Below are 14,086 nucleotides of genomic sequence, written 5' to 3' on the forward strand. Positions count from 1 at the left end.
GGTGTTCTCTTCTGAGCGTGAAGCCGGTTTGTGACACTGCTTGTTAGCGGTTGTTACATGTCATTGATGATCGTTCTTCTCTTCCTTCTGGAGGGGCAAGAGGGAGAGAACACAGGCTGAGTGGCTCCTTCTGCTTTTCATGTTACCAAAAATCAGATCTTGCTGTTTTGTTAGTAGCCTTTGTCCTTGTCAAGCCACGTTTAGTGTTATCTTTGGATTTCAGAAGTAAGTTTAATATCGGGGCTGAAGTTATATTTCTAGGGTTCCCTGGCCATGACTCCTATAATGAGAGAATTCTGTGCTTTCTTACTCTTCTCATCTTTCTCTGCTATCAGGCTTTTCTTTTATTCAAACCTACCATTCCACTTGTTTCTAAGCTAACTAAAAAGCCATACAGCTTCTCAGAAAAAGTCTCCTGTGCAATTCCTTCAAGGCCCCATGCCTCTACTCTGTCTTTCTCCTTCACTTTAATAGCTCTTTTCATCACTTCCTTTGCTTCATGGTGTCACTCACTATCTTATCTCCTCATTGCCACTTCCCCAGAAACACTCACCTCACCGCCCCCTAGTGGCAACCCCCAAACTATGGAGAGCCAGGCAGTAGAACCTATGGTTTGTGAAAGTGTTTGTAAAAGGTCAGGATGTGTGCTTCATCATTGTGATGACCAATGTCAGCTTTGGAGTTGGGGAGAGGCAGCCTCCCCCCATTTCTTTGGAGAGCTGGAGGACAAGTCCACAATGTCTAGTGAATGAATGGGTTTTTTCTTTTCCTACAAAAGAAGGTTGACTGTGAGATGGGTGAGGTACAGGAGCAAGGCTGGAGCCTGGAGGGAAACATATCTATATGTATGCCTAGATATGATTGCATTGTGTGTGTATGTTTGTGATGTTCATGAGGAAGAGAAGGGTTTGGTTTTGGCTTTCTAGCCATCTCTCACCTACAGCAGAGCATGTCCCAAACCAGTGAAAGGATTTTCAGGAAGCTAAGGGTGCAATATGTGGGGGGGGGGGGGGAATCACATGATGGTCAAGCTAAGCTGATCCTCCCATTCTCCCTGCCTGCCAGAGGTGGTGGGCCCACCATCCTCTACGTCTCTGCATGATCCGTTCTGGTCAATCAGTGAAGGAAGCTTATAGTCTCAGTGGGTCCCAACTCCTTGACACTCTCCTCGATGCTCAGTCCCTTCTTCTGGTCCAAACCCCAATGTTCCTCTCAAATTCTACTAACAGGTGGGATTCCCGGGCTGAATTTCACCTCTTTCTCAGTTCTGACCTTGGAGATGAATTAATGGTATGAAATTAATATGCTTAATATATCAATTGCCTTTGCGCATTATTTTCTCTTTATTCTTCCTATTTTTTTTCTTTTAATTGTATTATTCCTTATATGCAATGGTTCTCTGTGAAGGATAGATGAAATGGATGCAGGGAGAAATTTTGGCAATGTAAGGAAAAAAAAACAAACCTCAAAATAGCAGTCCATTTAAAAAAATAATTAATAGATGGAAATGACTGTTATTTTACTTTAAATATGACTGGTCTTTACCCTAACTCCAATCCCTGCCATCAACTCCAACCCCATTGTTCTTTCAAGTATAAGACTTCCTCTCTCCTTCCATTACCCCTTTCCCTTTCACTTCCTCCACTTTCCTCTCTCTTCTCCTTCCCTTCCTTTTCCCCTTCTCCCATTTATTTCTCCCTCTCCATCTTCCTTTACTTTGAAAGTTTTCATTTTAGGGTTTCGGTAGAATTTATTTTTTCCTATTTCCATTTTGGCCTCTAATTCTAAGGGATCAGGGCAATTTTCTTTTAAGGTTTCTTTTTTGTTTGTTTTTGTTTTGTTTTGTTTTTATTTTGGTTAGGCAATGGGCTTAAGTGACTTGCCCAGGGTCACACAGCTAGTAAGTGTTACTTGTCTGAGGCCGAATTTGAACTCAGGTCCTCCTGAATCCAGGGCCTGTGCTCTATCCACTGCACCACCTAGCTGCCCCCTTAAGATTTCTATTTCCCAGACCAATTGCTTTCACTTTGAGATAACCTTATATTTGCTTAGATTTTTTTCAGCCTTTTGACTTTGTTTTAATATTTTTTTTTTGTCAGCTCACAAAGGCATTAGTTTCCATTTGGTCCATTCTAATTGATCACACTTAGACAATACGTGGGGAGAGGCACCAGGTGGCAGTCCAGGTAAGCTGGTCCTTCCATTCTCCCTGCCTGCCAGAGGTTGGTGGACCAGCTATTCTCTACCCCATTCAAAGGATCCTTTCTGGTCTGTAAGGGGAGGGAGCTTATAGTCTCAGTGAACCAGAGCTGCTAGACATCTACCTGAATGCAGCCACTGGCCTCAATTCCAGGCCCAGCTCCTCCTCACCCTGCCCTGGCCCTACCCACCCCCTACCTCCAACCCATTCCAACCCCTCTGTAGCCAGATATTCAGGTTGCCTTTCCCCCCTTGTTCCTAGGTTCTTATGCTGGAGATGAACTACTGGTTTTTCTTATTGAATTGTGCCTGACACTTGGTGACCCCATTTGGGGTTTTCTTGGCAAAGATACTGGAGTAATTTGCTATTTTCTTCTCCAACTCATTTTATAGATGAAGAAACTGAGGCAAACAGGGTTAAATGACTTGCCCATGCTCACAAAGCTAGTAAGTATCTGAAGCCAGACGCTTGCACCAACTAGCCTGCCCCTAAATTACTGGAAAGGGATTAAACATGTTTGCTCTTATCATTGGTTTTATTGAATTTTCTCTCTCTCTTTTTTTTCTTTCTATTTCTAGAGTAGACAGAAGGATATTGGGGGAAATGTTGGTGATTTAAACTCATCCCCATCTTCCACTCAAGAAAAAAAAATTAACAAAAGATGGAAGTCCCCATGATTGTATTTTGGTTATGAGTTGAGAGGGAAGGGTAGCAGGGGCTAAATGGGAAATAATAAGAGGAGTGTTTTGGAAAGGACAGACAAAGCAAAGAAGCAACTGCCGTTTCTAAACTTACCTCTAACCTGCTGTTGACAGGGATTCTTGCCTTTTAAAAATTTTTTTTTTAATCTTAGAAAGGAAGGATGGGATGAGCCTAAATGTCCATTACCCCAGTATCCTTTCTCTGGAAAAGTAAAAAGTCAGCAAAATGAAGTAAATGCAACAATGCACCCAAAGCTATAGCAATAAATTTTCCCAAGACGCTTATCAAAAATTACTCAATCTAATTTTCCAATACCACACAGAAAACATGAGAACCCACTCAGTCTGTGTTCTCTTCCTCTCACCCCTCCCAAAGAAAGAGAAGAACAATCATAAATGGCAGGTGACAGCTGCTGATAAGCAGTGTCACAAACCAGCTTCACGCTCAGAAGAGAACACCACAGCTCCTCCTCGTGGTTACCTCCGTGCTACACTTTCAGCCACAATTCTCTAGTAACACACTATAGAAATGATCCCTGAAAGTATAGTCTTAACCAAACACTCCAACCTGACCCCAGCGCCACCAAGCCCACAACCCTTCCACTCACGGCCACCTTTCCACACTCTACTGTCTCCACCCAAAAGCCACCCAGCACCCAGCCAATCCACACCACGTGCATCCCCAAACCCTTGCACACAGAGCCAAAGGTCAGTGGCAGCCCCATTCCCCCAACTCCAAGACTTCTGTCTGAACCCTTCAAGCCACACTCTTCCTCATTAACATACTCCCTCCCTCCAACCAGTCACCTTCATGAGTTGATGAGTTGATGAATTGATGAATTCAAACACACACCCTGACTTTTAACAAGCACTTTTGAAGCATTCACTCTGTACTTGGCACTTATTAGAATCACCACAATCAATCAATCAATTAATCAGTAAACATGTGTTAAGTACCTACTGTGTGTCAGGCACTTTCTAGAACCTAGGTGGAGATGCACAGTCCAAAACCACCATGAAACACAAACACACACACACACACACACACACACACACACACACACACACACACTCTGTATCACTGAGAAGCTTCATTTCTACAAGGGAAAAATGGAACAGCCATGGAGCACTGAGAATCCAATGTACAATGTAGAGAAGAGAACATGGGATTACTCTTAACTGGGAAAATGGGGAAAGGCCTTTTGTGGACCCTGCACTTGGGCTGAGTCATTGTGGGAGCTTGGGATTCCAAGACAGTAGCTGGACCAAATCAAGAGGGAGAGCATTCCAGGAGATGAGGAGGGGGCCATGTGCAAAGGCAGGGAGAGGTGCAGTTTTGTGACCAGGGAAGGTCAGGCAAGGAGTTTGTTTTGTCTGGAGTGTGGAGTACATGAGGGGGAGCCAGGTGCAATAATGTTGGAAAGGGAGGCTGAGGTAAGATTGTTTATTTCATACCAGACATGCCAAAAACTGCAGTTTGTACTTGATTCTGGCAGTTAGGAGTTACTCAATCTTCTTGAGTCAGGGAGCAAGTAGTGCTTGGGTCTGGGAGCTGGGGCCAAATTGGGAGGCAGGGGCCTTGCTTTCACTGGGCAGTTGCTCACATTAGCGGGGGGCAATGCTAGGCAACTTCTTGGAGGCATCAGTGGGTGTGATGGGTTGCTCAGAAGACAGACCCACTTTCCCTGTTGTTGGTGGCAACTGGCAGTAAACGGGAGGAAAAGGGGAATAAGAAGTAGAGAGTTGGTAGGAGGGCCCAGATGCCATTTTGCGCTGTCCCTATATCAGCCCTGAGAAAATGGAATGTAAGTGGTTGGGATAGAGGGAAGGAGAGGCTAGATTGAGGATGTGGAGATGGTGGAAGGGGCAGTAAGTGAAAGGATAAGCACTGGAGGATAGGAGATGAAATATGCTTGACCTAGTCACACTAGAGAAAGGGCCATATATTAGAGATATTCATGGGGTAGAATTGACAAAGCTTGATGACAGATTGGACTTGGGAGGGACCGAGGAGTCAAAGATGACACCTAGGTTGTGGGTTTGTGAAACTTAAAGAATGGTGGTCCCCTCAACAGTAAAAGGAAAGTTAGGAAGAGGTTTTTGTAGGAAAGAGAAAGAGTTCAGTTTTGGTCATGTTGAGTTTAAGATGTCTACTAGTAAGTTGGAGATGGGAGATCAAGACAGAGGTTTGGGTTGGATAAACACATCCCAGAATTATCTGTATAGAAATGATAATTAAATTCATGAGAGCTGATGAGATCACCAAGTCAAATAGGACAGAGGGAAAATAGACAACCCAAAACAGAACCCTATGGGACATATTGGTTAGTAACCATGACCTGAATGAAGATCCAGCAAAGGAGACTGAGAGGAAATTATTGGATAGGGTGGAGGAGAACCAGGAGAGAGTATCAAGGAAAGACGGTAATCAATATAGTGTCAAAGGCTGCAGAGAGGTCAAGAAGGATGAGGTTTGAGGAAAGACCATCCAATTTGATGATTAAGAGAACACTGGTAACTTTGGAAAGAGCAGTTTCTTTGAATGATGAGGTTGGAAGCCAGACAGTAGAGAAAAGTGAGAGTATAAAAATTGGAGGCCTTCTCTAGGAGATTAGTTAGAAAAGGCAGGAGAGCTATGGGATGATAGTTTTTGGGGAATAGAAGAATCAAGTGAGGGTTTTTTGAGGAGGGGGGGACATATGGGAATGTTTGTAGGCCATAGAGAAGCAGCTAGTGGACAGTGGAAGATTGCAAAGGTAGGTAGGTAGAGAAGCAGGAAGGAAGCAGTGGTTAACAGTGCTGGATATTACAGATAACTCCTCCAAATGAGGGCTGAGCCAAGGCCATCAGAATTTAGAGAAATAGGGCAAGGCTTGGATGAGTGCTGATGGTGAGTGAAAAAAGGAGAGTCAGGGAAACAAGATACACTATGGCTACAATAAGGTCAATGAAAGGAAACGACACAAAGAATCAGCAAAGAAGGATGAGAAGGGCATAGTCCAACAGGTTGGAGGAGATTCTAGGGAGATCAATGTTTTGGAAGCAAATGAGGAGATAAAAGTCCAGAAAGAAGCAAGGGGTGGTCCACAGCTCTGGCTACTGTATAAAGCTCTCTTTCGGGGAAGAGTAGAATGATAATTGAAGGTCTGGCCTTTATTCTCCTTACCCTCACTGATGCTCTTAGACTATACTGCCAGATTAATATTCCCTTTTCATTCATCCAGTCTTGTCAGTCTTCATTTCCTGGATCTTAGATTTCCAGTTTGCTTCTGAATAAAATCCTGTTTGGTATTCAAAGTCACAGAAATCTGGTACCCTCTGTGGAAGGAAGGAATTTTATTATTTTTTTTAATTTAATTTTTTTATTTAGCAGAACTGAAAATATTTTTGGTCCTTGACCTTTCTTAGGGTAACAGATTAAGAGTGATATCCAAAACTAAATCTTGTGTAAAATCATTGCCTTCCCATCTTTCTGCTTCAATTGAGCCTAGGACTCATCCTTCTTTATGGAGAAAGGATTAAGAAATGAAATTGGTCAAAAAGAGACAGTCACTTTATTTTCTCTAGTAGTGAGAGAGGTATATGATGATATCTCAAAATTGTTTTAATTTGCATTTTTCTGACCAAGACTATATATAGAGACTATATATAGTTTTGATTTCTTCATTGAAAAACTGTCTATTCATATCCTTTGAGCATTTATCAATTGGAGAATGACTCATATTCTTATAAATTTGACAAAGTTTTTTATGTATTTGAGACATGAGACCTTTTTCTGAGAAACTCTATAATTTTTTGTCACAATTTTCTGTTTTCCTTCTAATCTTAGCTACATTAGTTTTATTTGTGCAAAATCTTTTTTGCTTTAATGTAATCAAAATTATCCATTTCATATCTCACAATGCTTGCTCTCTGTCTCTTGTTATTCATAAATTCTTCTCCTTTCTGTAAGTCTGATAAGTAATGTGTTCCATGCTCTCCTAATTTTCTTATGATGACTTCTTTTATAATTAGGTCATATATCCATTTTGACCTTTTCTTGGTAAATGGGTGTTAAGATATTGGTCTATGCCCAATTTCTACCAGACTGCTTTCCAGGTTTCCCAATAATTTTTTACCAATTAATGAATTCTTATCCCCAAAGCTTAAATCTTTACATTTGTCAAACACAGGATTACTCTAATTATTTGCTACAGTGTAGTATATGTCTACTCACTTCCACTGATCTACTTTTCTATTTCTTAGCCAGTAACAGATAGTTTTGATAATTACTGCCTTATAATATAGTTTAAGATGTAGTACTGCTAAACCTTCTTCCTTTACATTTTTTTTATTACTTCCTTTGATATTCTTGACCTTTTGTTCTTTCAAAAGAATTTTGTCATTATTTTTTCTAGCTCGGCAAAATATTTTTTGATAACTTAATTGGGATGGCATTGAATAAATAGATTAGTTTGGGTAAAGTTATATTGGTAAAATTTTATTATTAAAATATTATTATATTGGCTCTGCCTACCTATGAAGAATTAACATTTCTTTATTTATATCTGACTTTATTTGTAAAGAACACACTAAGTATATTTACAAACTATAATCATTTGCTACTGTGTAGTGTCTGTCTACTCTGTTCACTGATCTATCATCTACTTCTTAGCCAGTACCGGTTAGTTTTGATAACAGCCTTATAATATAGTTTGAGGGTGGTATGTCCAGTGCATTTCTACACACTTCAAAATCCTCTCCATGCCAGCCATGAAGATGGATCCCATTTGGTACTTCGATCTTTTGCCTCCTCTGGCAATTTTGAGGATGGAATATCAATTCTCAATGGATATCATTTCAATGATGATTGTGGTCTGTCATGTTCTTTCCCTCTAAAATCATTAGGTGTAGCAAAAGTGCCTCCCTCCTTTAAAACCCATTACTGTTAAATTAATCAGCCTTAGATAACTGATTTAAAATGCCCACATACCATTGGATGAGGGTGCCACAACACACACATTAGATGAGTGGTGGCGTGACAACATAAAACGTGAAGGAGTGTATTGATCTGGCCTAGCATCAGAGTGTTTATCCCCAAATGAATCTTCTCAAGTCATCTAATGTAAAGAAGTCCAATCTGGTGGGCATATGAAACTCTAATGGGTAAACCAGGTGAAAGAATGGCAAAAGTCCTTCATTTCACTCCCTTGGGAGCCAGTGCCTTATCTTTGATCCATATAGCTAAAATCCCATTGGTTGCTCTTCAGTTAAAAATTTAGATACTTAACTCCTAAGTAGTCTATGTTACATATAATTTAAGAAAAAGTAATAGATAATAAACTGATAAGAACAGGTTTATTTTTACTTTGATCAGTATTTCTAAACATTTTAATACTTATTTTATTTTATATAATTTTAATATTTTATAATCTTAAAATATTTTAAGTCAGTGTTTTTAATTTCTAAAGTCTTATAACAATTCTATATATATCAGTAAGAAAAAGAAAGACAAAATAAAACTGAAAACATAACTGGTAATATCTTTCTCTAACCAATAAGACATAAAGTAATAAAGTCATATCTACAATATCTACAATATCTTTATCTACAATCTACATATCTATAATAACTTTATAAAAAGTAAACAATCACTTTTTGGTTAAAAGAAGAAATAAATTAGAGTAGTTATATCCTGCTATTATAAAGTAAAAAAATTATATTTTTATATAATTATCTAGTATAGTACCTGTACTGTCTTCCTCTGAAGATGTACACAATGTATATTTCCCTGTTCCACTTTATTGTGTCCATTAATTTTCTCATGATGTTGCAATACTTCAACATGACTTTTAAGCTAGACAACACAGACCCATTGCTCAGCCTCCCAAAGTTTCCACAATCATTTTGTAGCTGTATACTCTGTACCCCTCATGGGCCAGATGCTAGCAAACCATCTTTTTTGTTCCTTTGGTTTGGTTTGCCAGCTCTGGCTGTTTCAAAAGCAAAGTATCTGTTTGAAAAGTAAGCCACAGTCTTTGATGTGACTGTTAGGTTCTTCTGATCTATAATTACAAAGTCTGATCCTAGTCTATGAACAGTTAGGTTCACGCATCTCTATTACTCTTCTTGACTTTACACATCTCTTTAAAATAGCCTTGGGTCAGCAGTCCCCCTCAAGTTATGGTTACCTTCCCTCAGTCAACAAGTATTTATCGAGTGCCAGGCATTGTGTAGTGCAAAGAAAACAAAGCGAAGCAAGGGACAGCCCCTGCCCTCGATGAGCTACAGTGGCAAGGGACATGGAGGAATGTTTCATTAGATGGCCCCCTTCCCCCTCTCTGCCATGGCAGCACTTGTCTCCAAAGCCATATCTTCAAGCCCTGTTCAGAGAGACAATTTAACCTGGTGCTGTGAATAAACCAGGCTTCAAACGAGATAAAGGAGCCCCTCTCATTAAAAAAAAGAAAAAATTCAGGCCGTGGTAATAAAAAGGACAGAATATACTTTGCCTTATTAACTATTTACTGTTTATAAAATTGACGATCTGATTCATTTAAAAAATCGTTCTATTCTTTTCTGGAACCTAAACAGAACAGGGACCATGCTAAAGGTGCAATTGTCTCCTCATTGCTAAACTCTTCTTCCATCTAGTCATTCAAGTATATAGCCAGGTCCTCTGGCCAAAGGAAACAACTGAATGCTTTTATCTTATTCAATTAACATTTTAAAAAGATACACAATGGTATCACATCATCACAATTCCCATCAGAATCTTCCTTCTGAAAAGGTAACAATAAAACATGATAGGTAACATAAACTTAAAATCCATACACATATAGTGTAATCGATCTCTTATATTTACAATGATAAAAAAGATCCAAATAATTATGTCCCAATAAAGTTATAAAAGATTCATTATCCTTTCAGGGACACTAGTAATTTATATATAAGAGCAGCTAGGTGGTGTAATAGATAAAGCACCAGACCTGGAGTCAGGAAGATTCATCTTCCTGAGTTCAAATCTGGCCTCAGACACTTACTAGTTATGTGACCCTGGGCAAGTCACTTAACCCTGTTGGCCTCAGTTTCCTCATCTGTAAAATGAGCTGAAGAAGGCACTGGCAAACCATTCTAGTATCTCTGCCAAGAAAACCCCAAATGGGGTCACTGAGAGTGGGAGGCCACTGAAAAAAATGACAACACAATTTATATCTCTCTGCTCCAGCTGATTGAATCTCTATCCATTAGTTTTCTCATTTGATTGCTATGCTTATGACCAGTTTTCAATTGGTTAATACAGTTATTTGCCCGGGTCTTGATGTTAGCCCAAATAACCTGAGGGGGAAAATTTTTCTTTCAAGAGCAGTTTGCCAAAGGAAGTTATGAAGATTTAAAAAGAAAAATCTTAGTAACTAAAATCCAAGAATTAATTATTGACAAGTATTAGGTACTCACTAAGAAGATAAAAAAAAAAAACCAATAGCAGAACCTAGACTTTCTGAAAAGATCATCCATTAATGTTTACATTTTTTAAAAAGTCAATTCCTTAATTTAAAGCTCCAATTAATTTAATACCCAAACAAGCTTTGGTGAGATTAAAAAAAAAAAAACCAAAGCCCAAATACAGTTAAAAACACTTAACAGATAACTCAAAAAACTTTTTTTCTTAATCAAATACTCTGGGGTCCCTCCATCAGAGCTTTACAGCAAAGGTCATTTGATAATTCTATCCAAGACACAGGCTCTTTAGCTGTTGGGACAAAACCTGCTGAGAGATCATCCTGGGCAGGATAGACTTCCCTCCAAAGTTCCTCTGAGATAAACACATCTGGAAATACCAAGAGGTTGCCGTTAAAGGTGGTTAGATATAGAGGTTTCCCAGTCTCATTGTATTGACTGAGATCCTCTCTGTAGCTTAGGGTTTCCATTATTGATTCCAGTTTGTCAGGGCCTTGGTTCCTTGGTTCTTGAGGGGGTTGAGGCTGTGGAGGATGTCTGTGTTGGGTGCGGTGTGAGTTTCTAGGTTCAGGAGGAACCTTCAAGGCCAAAGCCCCTCCAGGGTCCTTGATGACCGTGGTTAAAACAGTGTCCTCTTCAAACTCACAGTCTGTAGGATCAGCTTGATCTCCTGGAATGTTTGCTAGCTGAGAAGGGCCTTCTCTGAAATATTCACCAAAGTCATCTGGGTTCAAGGGAGTTCCTTCTTCCTCATCATCTGTAGTTCGGAGGATGGATTGGCCTTCTAAAGGTATGAGAGTAAATGAATGAATATCTGTGGATGGTAATTTCATGGAAGTCACTGGGGACTTAAGTGTCTTGGTGCTCGAGAGCTTTATTAATTGGAGTTCTAGTTTGGGCTGGGTTATGTTGTCTCTGAGTAAATCAATGTTTTGTTGGATCAGAGATAGACTTTTATCTTGCTCTCCTGTTAATCTTGGGGCCAAATGTAGTTTGAGTTTCTCGAGTAGTTCTTGCTTGGCCTGCAACACCTCCTTTTGTTGATGTTTGCTAATTGCATTCTTCTGCTGATGGAACTCTGAAAGGATCTTTTCTTCTTTTATCTTCTGTTCCCCAAAGGTCTTGCTTCTCCCCATTTGGGAGAGTCATCTGTGTGGTATAGGCATTTAATTAATTGTTGGATAGAATTCACCTGAAAATCCATTGCCAGGGGCAGCTAGGTGGCTCAGTGGATAGAGCACCAGACCTGGATTCAGGAGGACCTGAGCTCAAATCTGGCCTCAGACACATAACACTAGCTGTGTGACCCTGGGCAAGTCACTTAACCCCATTGCCTAGCCCCCCCCCCCAAAAAAAATCCATTGCCAGCAGGGTTTACGTTCCTGTCTCTCCCCTCCTCCATTTTTGGTAATTTCTTTACAACTTCCATTTTATTTCAGTTTTATCTTCTGAAATTGGACGGCTTAAGATTTCTATTTCAATTTCTGTTAATTTGGGTATTTTGCAGATAATGCTCCATTACTTTTCATTGTTCAGTTTCGTGGGCACATAATTGTCTAGAAAAGCTTCTGATAATTCTTTTTATTTCTTTTATTCTTAAGTAATCTATTCATTCTGTCTTCAAGGTCAGTCATTTTGACTTGTACAGAGTTCATGTGTCCTTTTAAATTGTTGTCCTTTGCTTCCCTTCTGCCAAATTTTCCTTTACTTCAGTATTTATGTGTTTCAAATCTATTTTTCTGTCACAGCTTCTGTGTCTTTGGATAAATTCTCCATTTTCATCATCAATTTTTCCTACCTCAACAGCTGAGTTTTTAAAATTCTACATGGAGAACATGAATATCTTACCAAAATTCATTCTTAATTTCTTTTTGTGAATGTTTTTCTCTTTTGACCATTCTGAAATTTCTTGCCATTTGATCTCTGGGAAGTTTACAGGATTCTGTTTTCACCAGTCAATAAAAGTTGACTTTTTTTCATATTATAGGGATAGGAAAGAACTGGACCTGTGATTTTATTGATATGAGGAATTTTTGAATGAGAAAATTCCTTCTACCAAAGTAAGTCTCTACCTTCTTTATCACTTATAGACTAACAGAATTGCCTAGAACACTGAGAGGTTAAGTAACTTGCCCAGTGTCATACAACCAGTATGTGTCAGAGACAGAATTTGAACCCAGGTCCTCCTGGCTTTGGGACCAGGTTCCTATCCTTTAAGACAGGGCTGCCTCTTTCCACACTGTAATATTTGTCTAATGGGATTTGGTTTCTTTTTTAAAGCATAATGTAGGACTGGCCAGTGAGAATCCAGTCCTTACACTATGTACTAGATTTATTTATCCTCAAGATGTGGAATCTTGGCAAGCCTACTTCTGGCCAAGAGTGACTGAGGGGCTGGTACTGTGGTGATATGTTTTCTAATTGACTGAGGAGCTGGAACTAAGGGTCCATACAAAAGACTTGACCTTATGATTTCTTGATTTCTTTCTTGTCAGCTTTCTGGTGAGAAAGGACTGCTTCAAAACTCTTGAGTGGTGAGAGGGGCAGCAGCAGTGGGTGCAGATGTTTTATGTCCCCACTGGTCCCTGAGTTCATGACATCTTATCTGCCACTGGTTGCCATGTGTCCCTGAGTTCATGATGCCTTAACTACCTACTGGTTGCCATGGGTTCTTGAGTGCATGGTTCCTTATCTCCCCATTGGTTGCCATGTGTCCCTGAGTGTGTGGCACCATTTCTATTTAGGTCCAATCACTGACTAGTAGATCCATACTATTGGGACTTTGGTCACAAATCTATGAGGGAAGAGATCTGAATAAGACCTCTAAGTAGTAAACCTCTATGATGTGAATTCCTTGGATTTTTGCCATATGCAGGGAGAGTTGTCTTCTCGTACTGTGGAACCAGCTGTAGATTTTTTGTATCGGCTATATAATACCTTTATTTTGAGGTATAGAAGTTAAAGAGAATTTTACTGAAACTTTTCCACCTTCCTGTAGAACTCTTCACTCTTGCCTGCTTTTTTGTGAAATGACAAGACCATTATCTTCTTTCTTGTTCTTGATGCCCTACCCTGGAAAAAGCCTAACACGTGCCAAGAGCTTGGGTTACAAAGACTAAAGGGAATCAGTCCCAGCCTTAGCCCTCAAGGATTTGACATTATTCTCATGTCTATGTGTGTAGGGGTGGGGGGTTGGAGAGAGAAAGAGAGAGAGACCTTCATAGGTGAATCAAAAGAGAATATCTATGGATGAAATTGCTAGTGATGGGAGGGCAGGGTACGAAGAGTGGGCAGGGCACTGTCAATTCAGGGAATGAGGAAAGGGAAAGAGATGACACTTGAATTGATCAAGCCTTGCAGAGGGCTCCAATTGCCAAGGATTAGTGGGGAGGAAGGAGAGACTTCCTAGACCAGAGGGCCAAGCAGGGAAGCTAGAACTGAAATGTTGCCTCTGGTGATTAGCAGATAGACCTCTTTTGTCTGTGGCCTAAGTATTGAGGAGGAGTAAAAGGTAATGATGCTGGCAAGTTAGGTAGCAGGTACATTGTGCATGTAAGGTTGGGCTTGCATTAACCAAGATTCATATTTGATCCTAGTGGACATGAGGAGTCCTGCCAGAACCTTCAAAGGACTGATAAAGTTAGTGGCAGATATACCTCTCAAAGGTCCTAGTATGTTTGGGATGTTCCTACTAAGAGATATATTTTAATGGTGCAAGTTTCATATTGTCTCCAGTTTGCCTACA

General features: G+C 39.9%; 1 non-coding gene and 1 pseudogene across 1 annotated transcript; one reads left to right on the top strand and one right to left on the bottom strand.

Annotated features, from left to right (window-relative positions):
* The first annotated feature begins 1 nt into the window (after position 1).
* Positions 2 to 120, top strand: LOC114049366 (annotated as a pseudogene).
* Positions 121 to 3,236: 3,116 nt separating this feature from the next.
* LOC114049372 lies at positions 3,237 to 3,453 on the bottom strand. The gene has a single exon (XR_003569864.1). It is a non-coding gene; the product is annotated as a small nucleolar RNA U3 (small nucleolar RNA).
* Positions 3,454 to 14,086: the final 10,633 nt, after the last annotated feature.

Source organism: Vombatus ursinus, unplaced genomic scaffold (assembly GCF_900497805.2).
Source record: "Vombatus ursinus unplaced genomic scaffold, bare-nosed wombat genome assembly UNPS02014797.1, whole genome shotgun sequence".
Classification (NCBI taxonomy): Eukaryota; Metazoa; Chordata; class Mammalia; order Diprotodontia; family Vombatidae; genus Vombatus; species Vombatus ursinus.